At 33.1% G+C, this 22,924-nt stretch overlaps 2 non-coding genes across 2 annotated transcripts; both read right to left on the minus strand.

Moving 5' to 3' along the window:
- Positions 1-21,680: 21,680 nt before the first annotated feature.
- TRNAM-CAU (transfer RNA methionine (anticodon CAU)) lies at positions 21,681-21,752 on the minus strand. The gene has a single exon. It is a non-coding gene; the product is annotated as a tRNA-Met (tRNA).
- Positions 21,753-21,885: 133 nt separating this feature from the next.
- Positions 21,886-21,959, minus strand: TRNAV-CAC (transfer RNA valine (anticodon CAC)). Its single transcript has one exon. It is a non-coding gene; the product is annotated as a tRNA-Val (tRNA).
- Positions 21,960-22,924: the final 965 nt, after the last annotated feature.

The following is a 22,924-nucleotide window of genomic DNA, read 5'->3' on the forward strand; positions in this document are numbered from 1 at the left end:
GAGCAAGTTATGGGCCTCCAAAGTTGGCTTGCAAAACCAAAAAGCTCATTGGAGAGGGGCTGGATTTTTTTTTTTAAAAGTGTTGATGCAAGTTGACATCGGCAAAACCTTGTTAAATTTGATGGTCATATGACTGTAACCAAGCTGTCATACCCCTGCATGGTTGTCTATACCATACATAATACGACACGTGGCAAATACTGATGGGTTCGTATGAGTGATGTGGATGTATGGAATACTGACATGGTAGTTGATGTGTCTATATGGATGGATGATGTTTCATGATGATTGTGTTGTACGGTTGGTTGTTGTGGCGCAATGACTGTGTGTTGACGTGACACCAATGTGGCAGTACAAACTACCTACGTAGAACTGTGACTCGACCGATGACGTGACAAGTAGTACACTAATGTAGATCTCGCGTGGTCGAATTTGAAAGTGCCACATGGCATGTTCATAGGGTGTATGTGTTCACTGAGTGTTAGCTACGTGTCTCACTTTGAATGGGGGGTCGCCAAGTGGCAGATGACAGAGGTAACCCACAGGCGGAGGTATCCAGTTGTGGCAGAAGTTGTGTACTCTTGAGCGGAGAAGTGGCAGAGAACGAACGACAGGAAAGTTGAGGCAAGCGGGGTTGCTGAAGTAGAAACGTCAGGCAAGAACGCAGAGGTTGAGGGGCGACCAAGAATAGTGCTGACTGGAGGTAGAAGGAGGTAGCAGCGATAGGGAGGTGGAAGGGTGAAGCTAAGGCAGGAAATATCACCACTGATTGGGACAAAGAAACACCGAAGAAATAGCAATCAAGGAGAAAAAATGTCGGTGCCAGAGGCTGGGGAATGGAGCTATCGGGAGGAAGGATGACCGACAAGGTTTGCAGCAGTCGAGTGGTTGGTGCCCGGGTATTGCTGGATAATAAGAGCTCTACTATTGGAGAAAGTACGATAGGTGGCCAAAAAAAAAAGGCACTAACAAACTCTGCACAAATTCGCAGAGGCAGTACGAGGGTGGGGTGACACGACCCCCCCAAAATACAATTTTTTTTCTTTTTTTTTTAATAATAATTTTTACTAAGAATTTTACAAATAAATGAAAAACTATGAATTCATTAAAATATGTACTTAAAAATAATTCATAGAAAAGAAACAATAATAAATATATAAATAGATATTTTACAAAATCTGTATCGTATGCCCAAATGGGCAAAAAGTTTCCTCTAAAGCCCAAAAATGCACTTTCACCAAATATAAGAGAATTTATACTTGATTTTTATGGAAACGGCCTCCCGGATGCAATGGTGAGGTGGAAATTGCCATAGGATGCCTCCAAAATGTGCATCTCCTTAGATTTGAAAAAGAAATGCTCAAAAATGTCTCCAAATAAACTACTCAATGAAGCCCCAATGGCTCTTATACCATGTAAGAATTTTTTGAAAATATCCAAGATCAAGAGCACATTGAATAGCACAAAAGAGAGACAAATAGATTTGATAAAAATAAACTGTATTCTAATCAACAACAAAATAAGATCAACTAGATCATTAAAAATTACATACAATATAGATGAGCCTGCTTATAAAGGCAACGTCATATGGATATATGAGCACACAATCATGGCATGTGGCTCAATGAGAAACAAGGGTAGGTAGGAGTAGGTAGGAGAAATAATAAACTATTTCACATGAGGTGGATCACCCACCGAAGGTGGAATGTTACAACAAGATAACACCACAAAAGGTGGAATTTTTTCTACATACATCATCCCTATGTGCACACTTCCCTAAGTGTCTCATATCCAAACTACTATGAAATGAATTAAGATAAGTCAACTTAAGTAAAATATAATTATGAGACATAATTTACACCAACAATCTTGTAGCATCATGTATGCATTGCATATATAATATTCATTTCTTGTTTCTCTCTGATGGAAGGTTATTTTCAGTTTTACAAGTGATTCTGGCTACTTGATTCTATTGTGACTCTTAAGACAAAGAAGTGTTATTTGTAAATCCTTGAGTCCAAACCTTATGGTAATTCATTTAAGTGTATAATACAATAGAATTATGTGAAAATAAAATATAGAATAATTATAAATAATCGATACTGTTAATATGTTTTATAGAGAAGGAAAATTAATAAATTTAGATCTTATTAATTTTTTAAAAATATATAATTATTTAAATTAAGTTTCATACATAAATTCTCAATTAACAAGAATAGGGGTTGAATAGAAGAAAAATTATTTTCAATTAATCATAATAGTTGAAAGTAAGTTTCCTTCACAATTTAAAATACTTAGAGAATCAAGGAAAATGGTATTTCAGTTAATTATTGATACCCACAATAAAACATTGATTACTGTTATAAGTCAATGCTAATTCAAGAGTATTAATTTGTTAAAAAAATATAAATTAAGAAGAACTAAATGCATATTCTATAAATGTTTTGATAAATAAAAACAAGATAGACCCATATCATTACATAACAACGAAACAACACAAACAATGCATGAGGGATGCACAACCAGCTAACCACCCCACCCGCACCCCCCCCCCTCCACCAAAATACAACAAAAACCCAACACGGTGAACAAAGAGCCAACAAATAAACTAAAAAACCAACAAACAAAAGAAAAATGAAACCTCTAAAATACAAAACAAAAGGGCCCAACATTGACACAAAGTAATGGTCTACTATGTTGGGGTATCCTTGTCCTACCAATATTGGCACAAAATAAGCACTTTATTAGAAAAATAGACTTTTTAACTCGATCCAAAGCTATAACTAGAGGAGACCACCGTAGACTCAAGAGTGACCTTAACCATCGAAGTGGTGGGGCTAGATCCCATGGTGAGAGAATCCATGCTCTTCTTTTTTTCACATTTCTCCTCTACATCTCATCATGGATAGCTTGTTGGGAGGCATTGTGCTTGCTAGCCACATCCCTACAAGCACAATTGACCTCCTCAATTTTCTTTTTAAGGGCCTCCCGGGTTTTCTTGACCTCTTCCTGGGCTAGCTCATTCTTTCTACCCACATTCTTGATCTTGGAGTCCAATATGTCATCAATATTTTCACCCACAATTTCCCGCTACCCCATGTAATGCCTACAAGATCATTGGCAATTTTCCAAACTTTATCCTCGTCCAAATCATCAACCCAAGTATTAGCCTTGGCCTCGGCCTCGACCGCCATTTCCAGCCAATTGATTTTCTTGATGGCCATATTCATTTTTGTGAAGAACCATTTTATCAGCTCTTCCTATCTTTGAGCATCTTAATGCAGTTCCTTCACAATTTTTGTCAGAACTGAAGTGGTTCTCTGAGGGTTGTAATTACTAGGGAAGGGAGGTTTTAGGGGGGAGGACTAGGGTTTCCTTCAGCTTTAGCAACTAGGATAAATTCAACCCTGAAGTATCCAAGGAGTTTGAATCCTCCGAGGACAGAGACTCAAAGCCAGAATCATCAACAATCTCATTAACCACATCTTGTTGCATCTTAGACTAGACACTCACATCCTGATCCTTTTTGGTGGCCTAAATTTGACCATTCTAGTAAGGTTTTCCCTAATGGGCATTTTAGAACCATAGTGAGCCAAAATTTGGTCACCAAAATTAGAGGGGGTAACAATAAGGTAAACAATTAGACTGGGATCATAGGTAGACCCGATCACAATAGAAGGGACCCCACCAAAGGGGGATAATGTTAGGCAAAAGTTATACAATCTCTGGATGAGACCCTAGTGGAGTGGGGGTTTACCCTTTTCAATGGATTTGCAAATAAACTGAGACAAAGAAGACATAATCCAGAAATGAAAATTAATTCTTACCCCATATCGAAGATGATTTAGCAAGGGAAAAATCTGCATATGAAACCTTCTTTTTCTATCATCCAAGGTGAAGTACTTCATTATCAACAGAGCCACATCCTTTAGAATTTTGGGGAGATCCTCCCTATTGTAGCCACTTTGAAGCTTGGAAACTCCCCCCAATTGAAAAAACTAACTAAATTAATCCTTGTAATTACCTTTAGGTTTTTTGGGAAAGGACACACCATCAAGGGCCAGCCTTGTCACCTTCACAATAGTCTCTGCCAAAACCATGAAAGTAACACTGTCAATCTTCATGTTCCCACTGTCCCAAGCATTAAAAAAATTATCAGAGAGCTTAGGGTCATGGTTGATCATTCCTTCAACATTATTATCCAGGTTCCCTTTAATCACCTTGTCCCACAACTCCCTATTATTCCTAAATTCGCAGCAGTTGTTGGGTTCAGTTTCAATCAAATCGCCACCCATACTCGCAAAACAGAAAAAAAGGTTGAGAAAGTGACAAGCCCGTGGAATGCAATCGTAGGTACTATCATTAATAATTTTTAAATCCATTCTACTTAACCAACAAGGAAAGGAAAGGTGAGAAAGACAAGCACAAAAAAGCCAACTTTGAGATTATGCATCAAATGTTATATAATACTCTACAAATTTTATATTATTTTTGAAATCTTTTAAAAAAATTCATTTTATATTTAGAAGAAAACATTGGAGAAGTTATAATAAATTTATAATGATGACTCTTAATTAAAAGAAAAATAGAAATAGTAATATAAAATATGAGAAAAAATAAAAAAAACCTTATTGTTTGTAGGTACTGTGGATCCACATGGAGAAATATTTTTAAAGAAGAGGAATGACCAAATGAAACGACACAATCCTAAAGTACGAGTAAACATAAGGGTAGATCAAAATGAGAAAAATAAATATTTTATGGCCATCTCCTTGAAGTAAGCAATGATGAGTTTTCAAAGATAATTTATAAACCAAAAGTTTAAACAATTGTTAAGATGGGTTAATTTGATTATGACTTGATAAGGAACTAGTATACCTATATTTAAAAAATGTATGTAAAATATGCTAAGAGATATCTTATAATAGAAGAGAATCATCTATAAAATACATTTTCTTCTAAAATAGTAAACACCAAGAATACAAATCCATTAAAGTCCTAGATGCAAAAAGTTGTGAATCTAGTTGAAGACAAGTGGCGAGGGTTCAATTTTATTTGGAGTAATAAAATAATACCTCCACAAAAGATGTGTTGGTGTAATTAATTATTCATGTTCGATATTATTACACATTACTTAATTTTACTTAGGCACATGCATATCATAGTAGTTTGGGTATGATGCACTTGGGTGTTTGTGCCACATTGGGATAGTGTGTGTAGGAGAATTTCCACTTTTTGTGGTCTTATTGTTAAATTCCACCTTCGGTGGGTGATCCACCTCATGTGGAATATTTTATTGTTTCTCCTATCTACCACACCTATTTCCTACCTACCCTTGTTTCTTATTGAGCCACATGTCATGTTTGTGTGCTCACATATCCATATAGCCTTGCCTATATAAGCAGGCTCGTATTCATTGTATGTAACGCTTGATGATCCAATTGATTAGTATTTTCATCTTGATATAATATAGTTTATTCCTATCATCTATTTTGTCTCTCTATTGTACTTTTCATTAAGCTCTTGATCTTGGCAAAATCTCACATGATATCAGAGCCTAAAGGGCTTCTTTGATTAGTCATTATTGGAGGCTTCAATTTTTGGATATGGGGAGGTGCTATTTATGGGTGCATCGTACAAATAATTTGAACATCACATATAAGTCCAGAAGGCCGTTTCCAAAAATTTTGACTATAAAGTCGGCCTATTTTGGTGAGGAAAATAATTTCGTCAATCTTGCTATTATTGTACGAATTTTGTTAAAAACTTTCTGCGAAATTTATTTTTCAAAAATATTTTCTTAATTTTGTAGAAAAGTTTTTTTTGGTGGGCTTGCTGTAAAAATTATTAATATTTCAAATAAAAATATATATTATATTTTTTTGGGGGGTCCGCAAACCCCCCTGTGACTCGCACCGTATGTAGCAAATTTTAATTTTTTTTGCAGGGCTTATTTAATTTTGGGATCATCGTACCCCACCAGCGGCCCCCGCTGGTTCATTTTCCGCGGGCCCCACCGCTCCAAACAGTCTTCATCCCAACTTCTTCCATGCACACTGGTAGGCTCTGACCTCAGCTCCACCACCGACATCGGTCTCCCTGACGATGTACGTGCTTCGGCTCGACTCCCCGGCTCTCCTGACGATTGCTACCACCGAGACCTCCTCGACCACTTCGGCTCCTGACCTTCTCCCCACCGACATCACCCCTACTAGCCTCCTTCCCGCCGGCATCACCCCCATCGACATCACCCTGCAGACAGCAGACTGTCTGACCCAACCCCTGCTGGCTGTGTTCTCCGGCCCCGCCTGGCTTTTCCTTGACGTTGGTCTCTATTTATAGTGGCCCCCGCCATTCCATTGCCCAGACTGTGCCACATGGTAGCCTATCACTCACCACACAAAACTGTTGAGTCAACAGAATGTCATCGACCAAATTTTTGTCACGTGTATAGTCCGTACGATACGAACAACCATGCAGGGGGAGGTGAAGTTTTTTTGACGGCTAGACGACTGTCAATTTTAAGCTCGCAGGTTGCTGACATCAGCCTGTATCAGCATTTTTTGAAATTTTTTTACCCCTCTCTCATTGAGCTTTTTCAGTTTTGCAGTTCAACTTTGGAAGGCCATATCTTACTCATTTTTGCTCCTTTTTTGGTGCAATATTTTTTGAAATGGGCTATAATTTCGTGCTCTTCAAAGTGGTGGAGGAATTTTCTGATTTTTATGGATGGAGTTTTCATAATTTGCAGATCTTCATGACTGTACCTATCTAATCCCAGATTTCACAACTTCAGAGGCTTCATTTGGGGTCATATGACCTCCTTTTCAGGTGCCATTTTTTTTGAAAGTGCATAATTTTTTGTCCAATTTTATAGTATGCCATTAGTTTGTAGTGATTTTGAGCATAATTTATACGTTCAATATATTGGTCATTTGTGGTCGATTTGGTACTTGTATTTTGCTTGGATGTCAGTTTAGATCACTTGCAGTATTTGTTGAGGTCTATTATAGCCTATTTGTGGTAGTTATAAAGTTGAAATCAGAAGTCCACCTTGCCTTGTTTTGCAAGTGGCCCATTGTATACACACTACGTATAAAGTGCTAAATCGCCATTTTGGGTTTGGGGGGTTCTTGATTGAGCAATTTGGGGGGGTGTCTTGTGTGATTGTGCCTCTCTCTATCTTGTGTTTTTTTCATTTTGGTGCTATGGGTTCTCCTAAATTTCCATTTTTAACTCCTCATAATTATGCATCATGGAAGATAAAGGCATGGAGTAAACTAATGGAAAAAAGACTCATTCATTATGTAAATGGAACTATAACAACACCACCCGATCCTAAGGCTGATCCTAATGCTCATATTGAATAGCTCACTAAGAATACTATGACACTTAGAACTCTTAGAAAGTATGTATCAAATGACCTCATTTTTCACATTGATAAGTGTACTACAATTAAAGAGGCTTGGGATATTTATGAGAAATTGTATGGTCAATTTGATGAGATTAAGGGCTACAAGCTTGACAGTGAACTCAAAACATTGGATCCCAAGGATTTTGATACAATCCAAGATTATTACACCTTACTTAAGTTTACTTAGGTACATGCATATCATAGTAGTTTGGGTATGAGACACTTGGGTGTTTGTGCCACATTGGGATAGTGTGTGTAGCACAATTTCTACCTTTTGTGGTCTTGTTGTTCATTCCACCTTTAGTGGGTGATCCACCTCATGTGGAATATTTTATTGTTTCTCCTACCTACCACACCTATTTCCTACCTACCCTTGTTTCTTATTGAGCCACATGTCATGTTTGTGCGCTCACATATCCATATAGCCTTGCCTATATAAGAAAGCTCATATTCATTGTATGTAACTCTTGATGATCCAGTTGATCAATATTTTCATCTTGATAGAATACAGTTTATTCCAATCATCTATTTTGTTTCTCTGTTGTACTTTTCATTGAGCTCTTGATCTTGGCAAAATCTCACAAGATGAAACATGACATATTTCATAAATTTACCTGTCATTTGCATGTCAATTTTTTTCAAAAATTGATTTTTGTTTACAGACATTTTGATGTCATTGTAGATGCCTCTCAGCATAATAAGGTTTAATAATTAGGAGCATTATTTCAAATGAATGGGGGTAAATAGTTATTCATTGAATTACATGAAGGAAAGAATTTAGATTTTTAAAAAATTTAACACAAGTAAAATGTTATAACTTTGGGAATATGGACTATTAATGTGAGAAATGAGACTAAAAATATATTTTATTGGTTGAAAGAATAGTTGTAAATTGTATTTTCATATACAAGATTATTAAATCTAATTATGAGTTAGAATTCATCATTAAGAGAGCCTCTTCAAATTATTTGGATCTCAGTCTCCCTTATTTTTATTGCTTACATCGGTTATTTGTCAAAACATGGGCATGCTAGATTTCTAGCATATAAACTACAAAAAGTTAAAAGATATGGTTAGAGGATTAACAAAGAATTTTAGTTTTTGAAGGTGTGTGTGAAGGATGTGTTTTATGTAAACATTATTAAGATTCCTTTGATTCAGTATGAAAATTTAATCATCCATTACAATTGATTTCTAGTGATTTGTATGAACCTAGTTATCCTTCACATTCTAGTTCTATGTATCTTCTCACCTATATTGATGATTATTCTAGACAATTATGGGTTTATTTATTTGAAAGGAAAAGTGAAGAATATAAAGGCTCTGAAATTTTTAAGGAATTAATTAAAAAATTAAATGCTTAAGAATTGATAATGGGGTGAGAACTATAATTAAGCATTTGAATTACTTTTTAAAATTATGATATTAATATGCATAGAGTAATTTCATGTACACCTTAGCAAATGGAGTCTTTCAGAAATCGCTCATTCTATGTTCAAATTTAAGGTTTTACAAAATAATTTTTGGGTTTGGCTATTTCTTTCACTACATAAGTTATGAATAGAATACCACCTAAGATCTCACATAAATTGTGAATGTGGAAGTTCAAACATTAATATTGGGTACATTAAAGCATAGTGTGTATTGCTCGGGAACACATCCTTAGTGAAAATAAGCTAGAGTTAGAACCTACTATTATGGGTTAGAATGAAGATTCAAACGATTGTAGGTTGTATGATTTGATAAGAAGAAGGGACTTTATTAGTAGAGATGGAAAACTCAATGAACATTCAATTTTTTTTCTACATTACCAATTGAATGTTTAAATTCATTTGAATTTTCATTGTAATCCATTAGACGAAGATATAAATATACCAATATTATGTATGCAAGTTGTTGGTATCTTGGATTCTGTAAACACATAGTAAACTATTTATTTTATAGTCAATTTAGTGTTTAGATTCATGCAAGAGTCCAACGAAATTCATTAGCTAGTTAGTAAACGAATTTTTGGTATTTGTAGAGCAATCCACTCTGAAATTTATTTTGCATTTAAATCTTAAAATTATTTGAAAATATACATAGCCAAATCATATTGATTATATATATGAAAGGAAATTAATTAATGGTTGCGTTTTTTCAGTTTATGATCAAGTTCAATTATATAGAATAACATAAAACAAACAATTATATATTTTTCAGAATAACATAAAATAGACAATTATATATTTTTCATCATGTGAAATAGAATATAGAATAGCAAAAGAAATAGTTTAATTTCAAAATCTTTTACTTGAACTTGATTTTGTAGAATATTTTGCTATAACTTTATCTTGTGACATTTATAAGTGTCATACAAATTCCAAAAAATATAATTCTACATCATAAAACAAAGCATGTAGAAATCGATATTCATTAAATTAAAAAAAAAATATTCAACCAAAATAATAAAATTACAATTTTATTCTTGTAAAGTAAAAAATAATAATATATTTACCCTAAGCATGAAAGGAACCGAATTCTTAAATTTGTGAGAAACGCTTGACATAATAGAGCTGAGCATTGAAGGTTTGCCCTCTCCTTTATACCCAATTTGATTTTCTACCATCTTAACGAAAGATAATAGAAATAAACTAAGATTATCTAAAAATTTCTGTAAACACTCTTCAAAATGGAACATACAAATTTTTAGAATAAACTAGAAATGGCTCATAATTTGAATTTTTAGAATTGGTTTAATTATAAAAAATATAATTTAATTATGTTTATATTATGATGAATGTATAAGTATTATTATTTTTATTTTTATTTTTTGAAATCAATATAAATAAGTTGTATAAATTTAGGCAATAAAAAAAAAAATCATCGGCATTGTAATGTGTTTTTATTAAGACATGTTATATAATTTAATTTATGTCTTTTTATTTATAGAAAAAAAATCATTTCAAATTAGATGTCTAATTGTATAAATAGGTAGTCATTAAATGTAAATTGAATTTTGTCCAAGGGGTTGAGCTTAACTGGTTAAAACACTGGGTTCTCACTCTGGAGACCCAAGTTCAATTCCCAATAGGGACATCTGAAGTGGAATTCTAAGTTGTGACTCTTGGCCTTCCATAGGATGGGGAAGGTCTTGGGTCAATCTAATCAAACATAATAATAATAATAATAAAAATAATAATTCAAAGATATGTAATGGGGATGGGGCCCCCTACTGTGTCCCCACTGGTTCATAGCTCCAGTCAAAAGCTATTCATGCTTCGGCCAATTACCGATCAAAAAAAAAAAAAATGTAAATTTAATTTTGGATGTATTACTTCTACCTTCACTTAGTTTTTATGTATTAATTTAAAGTGTGAAACATTTTACTTGTATTCTTGAAATTGAATTTAAGGACTCCTCAAATTTATTCTAAGACATTGAGAGTAATCTTAAATAAAATTTTTAAAATATTAACTACAACTACATCAACATTCAAAAACATTACCAGTACATTATCATCTAAATATATTGCGACTATGGTGCACACAAGGGCGTAAGTGCGCATCCTTCTACCCAGCTTCTTACATTTTCAAGATCATCAGCAGATATTCCCCTTATCTACAGAGTCCATGTGTCCATTAAAATAGAGCAGTAAAAGCACTATCAGGTATTGCTCCCTAGGATAGTATTGATTCCGTCCACGCCTGGAATTTGATGGTCACCCCTACCTGTCATATGAATTTTTGATGACAGTTTAGTCATTTCAATGCCTTTTATTTGACGTTTTAAGAAAGATATTAACTATCAAAAAATATAAAAGTAGAAAATTGAAGCCACACCAATGCAATGCACATCTTTCTCTTAAATTTACTTAATAGCTTTCTAAATTAATACACTAATATATATTATACATATTAACATTAAATGATAATCAATTATTAATTACTAATTTAGTGATAATAAACATTAAAATTTTAAAATTATATATATTATGACAATTTCTATAACAATCTTATTAAATATATTTAAAAAATTAAATTGACTAAGTTTCTAAATTCATATATTATATATATATATATATATATATATATATATATATATATTGTAAAAAATTATATTAAAATATTTTATCATTTATATTCTATCATTTCAATTATGTTAAGTTTCTGAATTCATATGAAAAAATACAACTATTCTCAAAAATCATATTAAAATATTATAAAATTAGAAACAACCACATCCTTCCATTTCAAAATATTCTAGATAAATTTGTATTTTTATAATAAACATTCTAAACTAATATATATCAATATTATAAATTATAATATTCTATGATATATATTACCCACTATATATTTTTATGGTTTATTTATAATTTGAAGTGTCATCTGCACGGTTTTAGAAAAAAATAGCATGTCAATGCATACATTCTACTAATTTTTTAAGTTGTCAAATACGGTTCAAAAGTGAAAAAATGACCATTTAGCTTGTCAAATTCCAAGCCTGATTCCGTCCACTCCTTTCGATAAAGGCATCTAACACATGGTTTTTGAAAAAAAAACATTCTATCGTAGAATATACGGGAGAGGGGCCATAGTGGTCAACGTGAACCAAATATTTATTAAAACCACGTCAGAATTTTAATGATTTAACCAATAGAATTAATTTATTATCTTATATGGATACAATTTGTTATGTGTCCACATGTAATTGTTCTAGTGTGCTCAACAATTGTTCACCATCCACAACATCCACTTCTTCGAATTTATTGTGTGTTGCCTACTCTTTCCCTTCTAGTCAATCGCATTACCCATATGTCCTTTCCCATTTACTCATGTGCCATGGCGAACAATTTCAATGCATTAATCCATTGAATGCTTCACAACCTTGCATATCCCACTCACCCACACCCCATTTCTTACATGCATCTATTGGAGTGTTTGTTTCCTTAGGCACTAATACATGTTCGACTTTGTTTTGTGAAGGGTTTGATTGGTACCAATACATTTTTGGCTCCACTTTGTGTTCCTTGCAATGCTCATCAATGGTGTGTTGTTGGTTCTTTATCAACTTCATAAGGTTTCTCTCCGCTAAGGTAAAGCCATCGCTTTTCTTCAAGATACCTTCAATGGTTTACTATTGTTTTTTATGCTTCCTCATTCACTATCTTCTTGAATGCTTCCTCTTATAACCTTTTTTTTTCAAGTTTTACATCCAAGATTCGATTGGCTACTATTGTTGGGTTTATTAGGACCTCATCAAAGCAGTGTTCGACCTAGGTGAGGTTTAATTACCTCATTAAGGCAACACCATATGATCTATTTGTAAGTGCTTCTTTTTACAAATATTTTTCTATTTGTTTGTCTTTGTTTTGTAATTTGTAACTTGATGGTTCTATTATTTTGTGGGTGCTTATTTAGTGAATGTTTCTATTGTATCTTTCTTCTTGTGGAAAATTTTTGTGCCCTAGTTAGTTTAATTGTATGTTGAGAGTAGGTTCATATGTAATAGTCATACCAACTTTTACTTATTAGGAGTCTTGTAGAAGATGATTAAAAAATGAAGGTACATGGCATGCACTTCTCAAAGAGGAAGAATTAGTAAACACATGGCCCGAAGGAAGGTTGCGATGCATCTTCAAAGGGAAGGGTTGTAGTTATATCCTTTCGTAACTTGGAGGACATAATAGTAAAGCAGCCATTTTTTAATATCAATAACAAGTATCCTTTTCAAAAAAAGATACCGAATATGATGCTAATTTTGTTCTTATCTCTAGTTCGATCAGATATAATAAATATGGAAGAAAAAGAATAACTCTAAAGGCTTGTAATGATGATTCCTATGAAGAATGGATGCAAAAAATAGTAGAAGGAAAGTATGGCAAGATTCTAACAAAATGACATATAATACCTATTACCCCTATATTTTTGCTCATGCCTAAAGCCTCATAATTAGCTAAAATCAGTTATAGTTAATGTTTTAATGCTGAAGTTTTTATGGTCAAACTCCATGTCGGCTGGGAGATTTTAATTGTTTTATTTTTGGGTTACCCATATACCCAAACGAATAATTCTCAAGTCTTATGTGTCCTATGCAAAAATGATTTCTGGGTTATTCTCTAATAGGCCCATTTATTCTACAGTTAAAATTTCACAAGAAACAGAGCCCTCAGTAAAATGTTATGAATGTTTTTCTATGGCAGCTCAAAAGAACAATTATCATTGAACTTGAACTTTGAACCTTTTAAAAAAGTTCAAAGTTCAAAGTTCGGGTTCAAGTTCAAAGTTCGAATTCAACTGGAGTGGGCTTTGTAATTTTTGTTCATTGAACTTGAAATTTGAACCTTTTTTGGTTCAAGCACGCAGGTTCAAAAGGTTCAAGGTTCAAGGTTCAAAGATTCAAGCGCACAGGTTCAAGTGTGCAGGTTCAACCCCTCAGGTTCAAGCGGGCAGGTTCAAGATTCAAAGTTCAATTTCAGAGTTTCAAATTTGAAGTCCAAGGATTCATCAGACGCAGGTTTAGAGTGTGTGATTCAAAATTCAAAAAGTTAAAAAATCTAATAACATTGACATGTATATTATTTATAGTTTTCAATGCAACTTGTAACCACAAATTTTTTGAGATAGAAAAATCAGTCTTGGTGTTGGGGGCATATTTTTTAATTTCACCGTTGGATCAGACTAAATGTTTTATATGTTTTAGGAAACCTAGTTTTATAAATCCTCACCAGAGAGATTGGAAAATTATTAACATTGTCAAAAATTATTAATCTTTGAGTACGGGTCTATAAAATTTCAGAGATAAAAGATTTGAAGAAAAATAAAAGAGTTGTGGAAGAAGATAGAAGATAAAGGAAAAGATTAATTAATAATCTTTCAAGAATCAATTATTGATAACTGAAATTCTCAAAGGCTATATATATGTAATGAAAGAAAAGAGTACGGGTTTTTCTTTTCTTTTCTTTCTTTTTCTGCTGTAAAAAATAATGAGTAGCATTGTTTTCTGGACTGCATAGTTTCATTTTTCAGAAAAATTGATTCTGTGAGCTCACATTTTGGCTTTGATGGAATGAAGAAGATTTTGTTGATCTGTGAATTTGTCAATATTTTATTTTGATTACAATGAGCTTTGTTTCTCTTGTAATTACCTTTCATTGCTTTGTCTATTACATCAAACTATGTATATGCATTTAATTCTGAAACTTTGATTTCAGAAATAATTTGTATTTAAAAAGAAATCGATTATTTGCTCATTGCCTAGATTTTTTGATCCCCCTTGTCCTTTGAGGCATGAGAGAGACTCGATCAGAGTCCAATGCATTTTGATTCCATTGAAAAGGGTATTTTCATGGGTGTGGGTAATTAAGCTATGTTTTACTTATCTTCAAATTCACTTCATTATAAATCTGCTATCCGCATCTGTGTCATGGCTATGAGCAGATGTCAGTTACCTTTATTGCTTTTCAGTAAAAACCATATTCAAAAAATATACATTTTTATCCAACGAAGGGAGCTATACCTTCATATCAAAATTCAGAGAACACTTGCACTCACCATTGCAAGTGACTCAACTATTGGTTCTTATTTTGTCTTTCACTTTGGGCATTTGCGAGTCATTTTTGAAAGGTATTTAAGAAGGACACATCTGTTTACCAACAATATCCAATAAAGAAGAAAAAAATGTAAATACTAGATGTAGAAGTGTAAAGTTTATAGTGATGTAGAAAAATTAATGGAAGGTTTTGCGCCTATTCTTAGCTAGTTCTTTTCTAGTTAAAATTTCCAAATTAAAATGGTTTCTTTTCCAATCAATTAGATGGGTGTATATCTTATGTAGTTATGGTTGTGGGGACTTATTGTGAATTTATTGATTATTTCTTAATTTCTTCTATGTTATGTATATTCATTTCAAGTATGACAAAGTTTATAATAGGCAAATTTGTTTAAAACTTATCTTCACTAGCATAGTGTTGTATGCTAGCAATTGGGGTGATAGAGTTGAAAATTTCTATGATTAGAATGGATAAAATGATGGTTATAAACTATTTTATGAATGGAAAATATGGTTAACAATCTATAATGTTCATGTCTTAGTAGTAATTTGGCATACATTCACCTACCTATCCTATGCTTTCAATTTTTTCTTGAGTTGCATATCTTTAGGCATTTGGTTAAACAATTTGCATGTCTTGTTAATAATTTTGTATTTACATTGAATAAAACCATATTTATTTGAGACCTGTCAAACAGACATGCCTTATATTTCCGCATTTTACATTGCAGGAGACCACATTTCTTTGAGTCATTCCATCAAACAATCTATATTTTTTTTTGTAGGTTTGTACTTTTTCATTTTGTGTACAAGTCCAACAAGACATTAGTAAACACAACATATAATGAAAAACCCCCCAAGGTCTATTTTTCTTTTTAGACATTTATACACTATATGAAAAACCCCTATTTTTATAGAGGCTTTGAGGATGCTAACAAAGGTTGGATCATATGATTTTTCACCTGCCAATTGCTTTTGCTTGAAAGTGTGTAAAACCTTTTCAAGAAATGATGTCACATTGATGCCAAAATTTATTATAGTGAACCATATTTATCAAAGTTGTGATTTCAATGCCATTGGAAGTGATTTCTTAGCAAATCTCACAAATTTTCTAGCTAGGCCACACATGGATTTGAATGAAACCAGTGAAGATTTTAATGAAAGGTTTCATGGTAATTATCCTACAATAGTTGGTATGATTTTTTATCTCAATGTTTCTCAATGTCATTATAAGTCTAATTGAGAATGCTAATGAGTAGGAAAGCTTTTGTAGGAATGATGAAAAATTAGGGCTTTGTATGTATCCAAGTGATCGACTAGCTCAATTGCAATTGCATCCCTATTTTAGTCTTGTCTACTTCTACATGCTAAACATTTTTTGCTAAGTTTGGACAAAGATTTTCAATAGATGATTGGTTGTTTTCATCATTTTGTGTTCACCTGGCTTCCTTGCTAGAGCCACCTAAAGTGGTGCAAAACAATGCATGTGTTCTATGAATGCTTCATCATTTTTACAAATGTATACCATGAAATTTTTCCTACACACCCAAAACACATGAAGCCCTTTTAGAAAGTTTCTGACTAAATTTATAGTCTATTAAACAAAATCAAAGGCCAAGATGATTTTGCTGACCCAAAATGATGTGAAAAGCATGATGCTACAATTTTTAACAAAAAACTCAATCAAACTTTATTGACTGACAATAAGACTTGACATACCTCAAAATGCATTCAAGGTTATTGCGTCGAGAAATCTCTATAGAAGTATGTTTAAAACGCTTAATGTCCCTGAAACAAGTGAGAATGTGCAAAAATCGATAGACACTAGAAAAGGAAAGTTAAGTTCAACAAAAGGTTGCAGAGAAATATGCACAAGTATGCATTCAACCACACTAAATAGGCATTTAATATAATTACTTCATCGTAGATTCTAAATTTACTCTATCAAAATATGTACATTCAATATGCACAAACCAATTTTAAAAAGTTATTTAATATGCATGGACTCATGGCTTGAATAATCGAAGTCTCTTTTAAAAATAGATAAAAATAATTATACAACTATATCAATCAATAGCAAAACAAATAAATAATAATATTTGAATTATGTAAAATATGTTTATAAATTGTAACTATAGCAATAAATTACATTCTCAATAAAAATAATAGTATTTTGTGTATCAACATAAACTTAAAAAATTGATATGTGGGTCGGTGTCTTGGAAAGTAGGGCGATCATGAGATAGAACTTTCCTTAGAAAATTCTTCTTTCTGTCCCACTCAATTCTTCTTTGCTTTGGTTTCCCTGCCAGAAAAGTTTGTTGATTCCACCACGACACGGCAAATTATGGTATTTGAATTCAAACTATTCTCTATATCGACAAAGTCCCACCATTAACAAGTAAATTATATACGCACATTTTGTGCGACCAATTTTTATTTAATTTAAAACTTATATATTAAAAGAAGCACTAATGTTATGTTGTTTAAAAATATATTAATACCGAGACTCGGCATATTTCACGCGTTCCATCGTGATACTCAACGCTACAAATTCTTCCAAAACACATGATAAAAGTCATTATTAATGTCCAAAGAAAATTAAAAGAAGCATGGCAATAAATAAACTAAAAAATAAGAGAGACAAATTCCAATTATTAAGATATTGCAATTTTGGAGTTGCATAAGATGTAATTCGCATCATTAACACGACTCCCTTTTAAAATAAGTTTTATAATTTGCATCATTTACAGAACTCCTTTAAAATAAGTTTTATAGATTTTTATACAAGTTTTCAAAATATATATGATAGGTAACAATTAAAGGATTAATGTTCTTAATTTAAATGGTTATATAGAGAGACGTGTTATTTTTTATTTGTTTAAAATTAGTTGATATTCATTGATGTGGATTGGGGCATAACTCTCTTGTGTTCCTTACTTTTCAATCATTAAAATCTTATGATAGTAATTGACACCATTAAATTTTGAACATTAAAATTGATAGGGTGGTAGGTTAATTGCTATTTGAAGAAATGAGGTAGAAAACTTCTAATTCTATCAAACATTCCTTAACCAAGAGAGGTCAACCCATGAATAAAGGGGTAAAGAAAAAAAAAATCAAGTGTATGAAATCTAGGGGGATATCTAAGTCTTCTAGTAGATCTAAGGTGAAGTGTTTGAATTGTAGAAATATTGGGAACACCAAGGAGCATAAAGAGAAGGCTAAGAAGAGACATGATGATGAATTTGACTCGAGATAATTACTTGATGATGATGGTGATGCCTATGTTGTAGATTTTGTTTTGCATGCATGCAATGGAACATGATATATTATATTTAGAGCATCTTTCCATGTTACTCTCCATAGGGTTTTATTTATTGAATGAGAGATGCAATGGAATTATACCTATCACATTGTCAGTTCATAGAAGAGTCACGTGTTTTTCTCTTAAATGGGAAAATATATGCTAGTTGTATTTTATATTCTCTTGGGTTATCTAGAAACTTGTTATATATTCGAAAGTTTTTTGATTTGGGTGAGCATGCTATTTTTAGCAAGGAAGAATGTAAGATGATACTTGTAACTCAATATTGGTAATTAGAGCATGTGATGAGAATTATACAAGTTTAATGTTAGCACTGTACATGGTAGTTAGATTTATTTATTGAAGGAAAATCTAGTTGTCTTAAGAAAAATATCATATTCAATGCTTGATCCAATGTTTATGAGACATGAATCATGTTGACATGAGAAACTCTTAATTAAATGCTATTCGATGTTTTGTGGTATATGTAGTATATGTTTGGGTTTTTCATTCGTTGGTTATAGATGGATGATATTTTGGATTTGGAGATGTTTATCATGATCTCTTTATTATTTATAGATAAATTTTAATGGGGCCTTTGGCAATGATTTGGATATCACTTAGAGATAAATGGTCTTTTAGTATTGAGGATATGTATTATTATTGTGCCTTAGTGGAATTTAGATTATATGTTAGATTTATACATGATATGGTTTCATGTGTGTAGATACATAAAATATTGGTGATGTTCTATTGAAGAGATACAAATCATGGTGCAATACGTACATTCCTAGAGTTTTTCCTAATAATGTACTGGGAACAATCCTTATGGTTTTGGAATTATTTAATAGATGAGTTCATTGATCATTTTTCCTTAGAGATTAACACTCCTAGATATTGTGGTGTTGTAGTTATAGTTAAACATGTAATGATCACTTATGTAAATATTGCTACTAGAAGGATTTAGATGATATTTTAAGATCTCTTAGGTAACCAAATCAAGTGTTTGAACAATAATTTTTGAAGGTAGTGTCTCACTTCTTGTCTAGTTATATGGACATTCTTCTAGATGGGGCAACAGTCTCTACCATTACGAATATGTATGTTCAATCATTTGTCTTCTCACTGTCAATTTTAAAAATATTTTGTGTTCTTACTACTTTTTGTGGGATGTTTCCTATTGGCAGGTTCATGGAATTGCGTGACTTGGCTTCAAATCACACATTTGCAGAGAAAAACATATAATGAACACATAATAGTAGAAAGAAAATAACACAAACACACTACACAATCAATTACGTGGTTCACCATAACTGGCTACATCTAAGGGAAAGTAGGAAAAAATCATATATTCACTGATATCCAATAATCATACATAGACTACACACAAAAATTTATACAATCATATTTTTCTATGAAATAAAGAGTTGGGAGGAGCCAGAAGGTCATGTGATCGTTGGACTTCACATTTCTAACCCTATTTGCAATGTGGCTTGGCTTATTTTGTAACTTGTTTGAAGACACTATGATGAATCTCAATCACTTCCGTTCATCCCTTAGTAAGCAATTTTTGGACAATGTCTTTGATGGCTTCACTACCAATCATCTTCTTCTAAGTCATGATTGTATTCATATTCCTACCTCATTGGTTGCTTTTCTTTCGCCTCTAGAGGAGATCTGTACTAGTGGTTGTTCTATCCCTCTACCTCTAGTCAAGGCCTCTTAAGATACTTTATGTTCTAATCGATTGGTCTGGTCACAAGTTGTTTTGACAACCTTTCTTTTTGCTTCAACATGTTACTACTGCTGACACTTTCTAGTGAATGTTATTCTCATGGTTTATGGCCTATTCCATAGTATTTTTCTCACTATTCTATCAATGTATATGATTGGAAAATGATTGATGTATCTTTTTGGTTTTTCTCACTATTATAATGATTGCGACGCAAGTTGAATTAAATCAGTCAAAAAACAGAGGCCGAAGTTTTTGGAGAGGCAGGTATAGTCTGTTTTCTTCCGATCTTCGTCGATGAACATCATCTTCCATCGTAATACGCGGTTTCTATTATTAGAACTCTGTTCACTTACAAATGGCTTTTCTACAGAAGATCCGTAGAAAAGCGTGAGAAACTTCTCGGTAAGACTGTTTGACCTTGTAGAATACATATCTATTTATCTATATAACCACTCACCCTTCGCCACTGTCTTTCTTCATATTGTTTGAGTTTTTCTTGTCTTCAAATATAATTCGTATTCACAGTATATCAAGAAACTAGTGAATGGATAAAGTTGCATTCGAAATTGAGATAATCTCATCACAAGATCTCAAATGCATGACAAGTTTTGGAAGGCCAATGCGCACATATTCAGTTGTATGGAGTGACTCCACCGCTCAAAAATGTACGAGAATAGACAGAGGGGAGAGGGGTGGTAGTTGTTGGAAGTGGATGTAAGTAATTGTTGAATCACGATAAATCTATGTGTTTCATTTGTCTATTTTGCATGTTTATAATTCTATTTTCTCTACTATTTTAAATTCGTTTCTTCATCCTAAGAATAACAATAGTTACCCTGACTGTCAGCAAGGGATTCCTCAGTCAAAAGGGCTCAGCTGTCTTAATTCAAATATACTGTAAAACTATGACGGGCAAGAAGAGAGTGGGAAGCGCTCGAATGCCTTACTCCGACATTTTGGAGGGATTCAGTAAGCCCGAGTCCAGTCACTTTCTAAGCAATCGAATTAGGACTCCAAATGGCAGGCCTCGGGGTTACCTTGATTTGTCTGTGAGATTTCTGGAGAAAATTGATCCGCGCTTATGCAATTCAACAGCTCAATTTCAGAAGAAATTCCCGGGCTTTCCTTCGAAACCGATTATACCTGCGAGTTCGAGCAGGCAAGGTAATCGAAGGCCACACAATGGGCATGCGATTGGCATTCCCTTATCGACCTCCTATTCTTCCATGAACACAGCCAATTTGGGACCAGCAAGTTCATCGTATGGTTATCCATAAAGTGCCCGCGTTTCTCCATATAATTTCTGATAAGTTGTAATACCGATTATTATCTGTGCCGTTTTGAATGAGACTAAAAATTCACAGCGAAAGCTAAGAACAAGTTAGCTTCTGTGTGTTAAAATATTTAACGTATGTGGTCTGTAGAATATCACAATTCATGTAAAAGATCGAGAGAAAGTAATAGTATTCCAACATATAAATTTTAACTGGAACATTCACAAACATGGAAAATTATGTTGGAATAAATTTCTCCCACGTGAACAAAATCTGATTTCAATATCAGATGGTTATAAGATTGGCAGGCTATGTTCTTCATCGCCTTACTGCTGACAATGTTGGAACTAACCGACTTCTTCACGGCCAGTGGAAGACAAAATGGAATAACGGAATCCTCAGCTGATGACAACTTCGTATCAGAGCCAGGTTTCGATCCTGGGACCTGTGGGTTATGGGCCCACCACGCTTCCGCTGCGCCACTCTGATGTGTTGACACGAATGGTTTTCCTAAACTGACGAACTCGCCATGTACGAGAGCAAGGAGTAAGTGAAGAGAGCACTGTTGCAGTGACCAGTTTAGGACAATTCGTTTAGTAAAATACTAAAAGCAAATTCAACCTGTCTGAGCCCAGGTTCGAACTGGGGACCTTTAGTGTGTGAGACTAACGTGATAACCAACTACACCACCCAGACGATATCTGTAAAACGATATGCAACAAATTAGACTGAAAATCTTTTGAAAGAATCTTTGTAGCATGATAAAATATCAACAAACATATATATATGATGTTGCAGCAGCAACCTGTTTAAGTTTATATTTTGGTTTGTCTCAATGATTATGTATTACTGTTTGTTATTAATATTCTGCTTCATCTTGTTGCTCTTATCAACTCAAACCTCCTGCAAAATAGTGGAAAACAAGTTCCTGCGCGGATAGATAATCTCAACACTTCATCAAATTAATTATTATTAAATGAAATTAAAAGATTGATGAATAGATGTCTAATTTATTATTTTTAATAAATAATTTTATACATTCACAAAATAAAAGTGAGTATTTATCAAATCACACTTCTAAAATTCATGAGGCTAACCTATTGATTAAAAAAAATAAAAAATAAAAAATAAAAATAATAATTAAATAGCAGTGTAAGAGGTGGAAGAGGAGGGTTCTATTCATCCATGCTTGGAATTACAAAGATGATCAATTTGAATAAATGTCTACACAGTGTTTCAAATCTTTGCATAATTCAATCTCAACATAAAAAACCTAGTAAAACCTACCAAGATCCACACAAATAATCATTCCTAAGGAGGTGGCAATGATATGTAAAATGTTCGAACATGGAATGGGTAAACCTAGGAACTCATGTCAAATTGGCGCATAAAGTTTCTCTTTATTAGAGACAACAAAATCTCACATCTAGGGTTGAAAATCAACAATGATGCATGGGCATACCAAGAGGTCATGCATGAGAATAACTTCTACATAGCTGACCTCAACAAAACCAAAAATAAAGAACCCCTTAGTGAGGCTCTAGACAACATCAAGTTAAACCCTATGCAAGATCTAGAGCTTACTAACCCATTCTTGAAGCGTTATTTTATATTGGCTTTCTTCTTACTTTTAACCTTAGTTATCCATTTTCATTATTATA

The sequence above is a fragment of the Cryptomeria japonica genome, chromosome 11 (genome assembly GCF_030272615.1).
Source record: "Cryptomeria japonica chromosome 11, Sugi_1.0, whole genome shotgun sequence".
Classification (NCBI taxonomy): domain Eukaryota; kingdom Viridiplantae; phylum Streptophyta; class Pinopsida; order Cupressales; family Cupressaceae; genus Cryptomeria; species Cryptomeria japonica.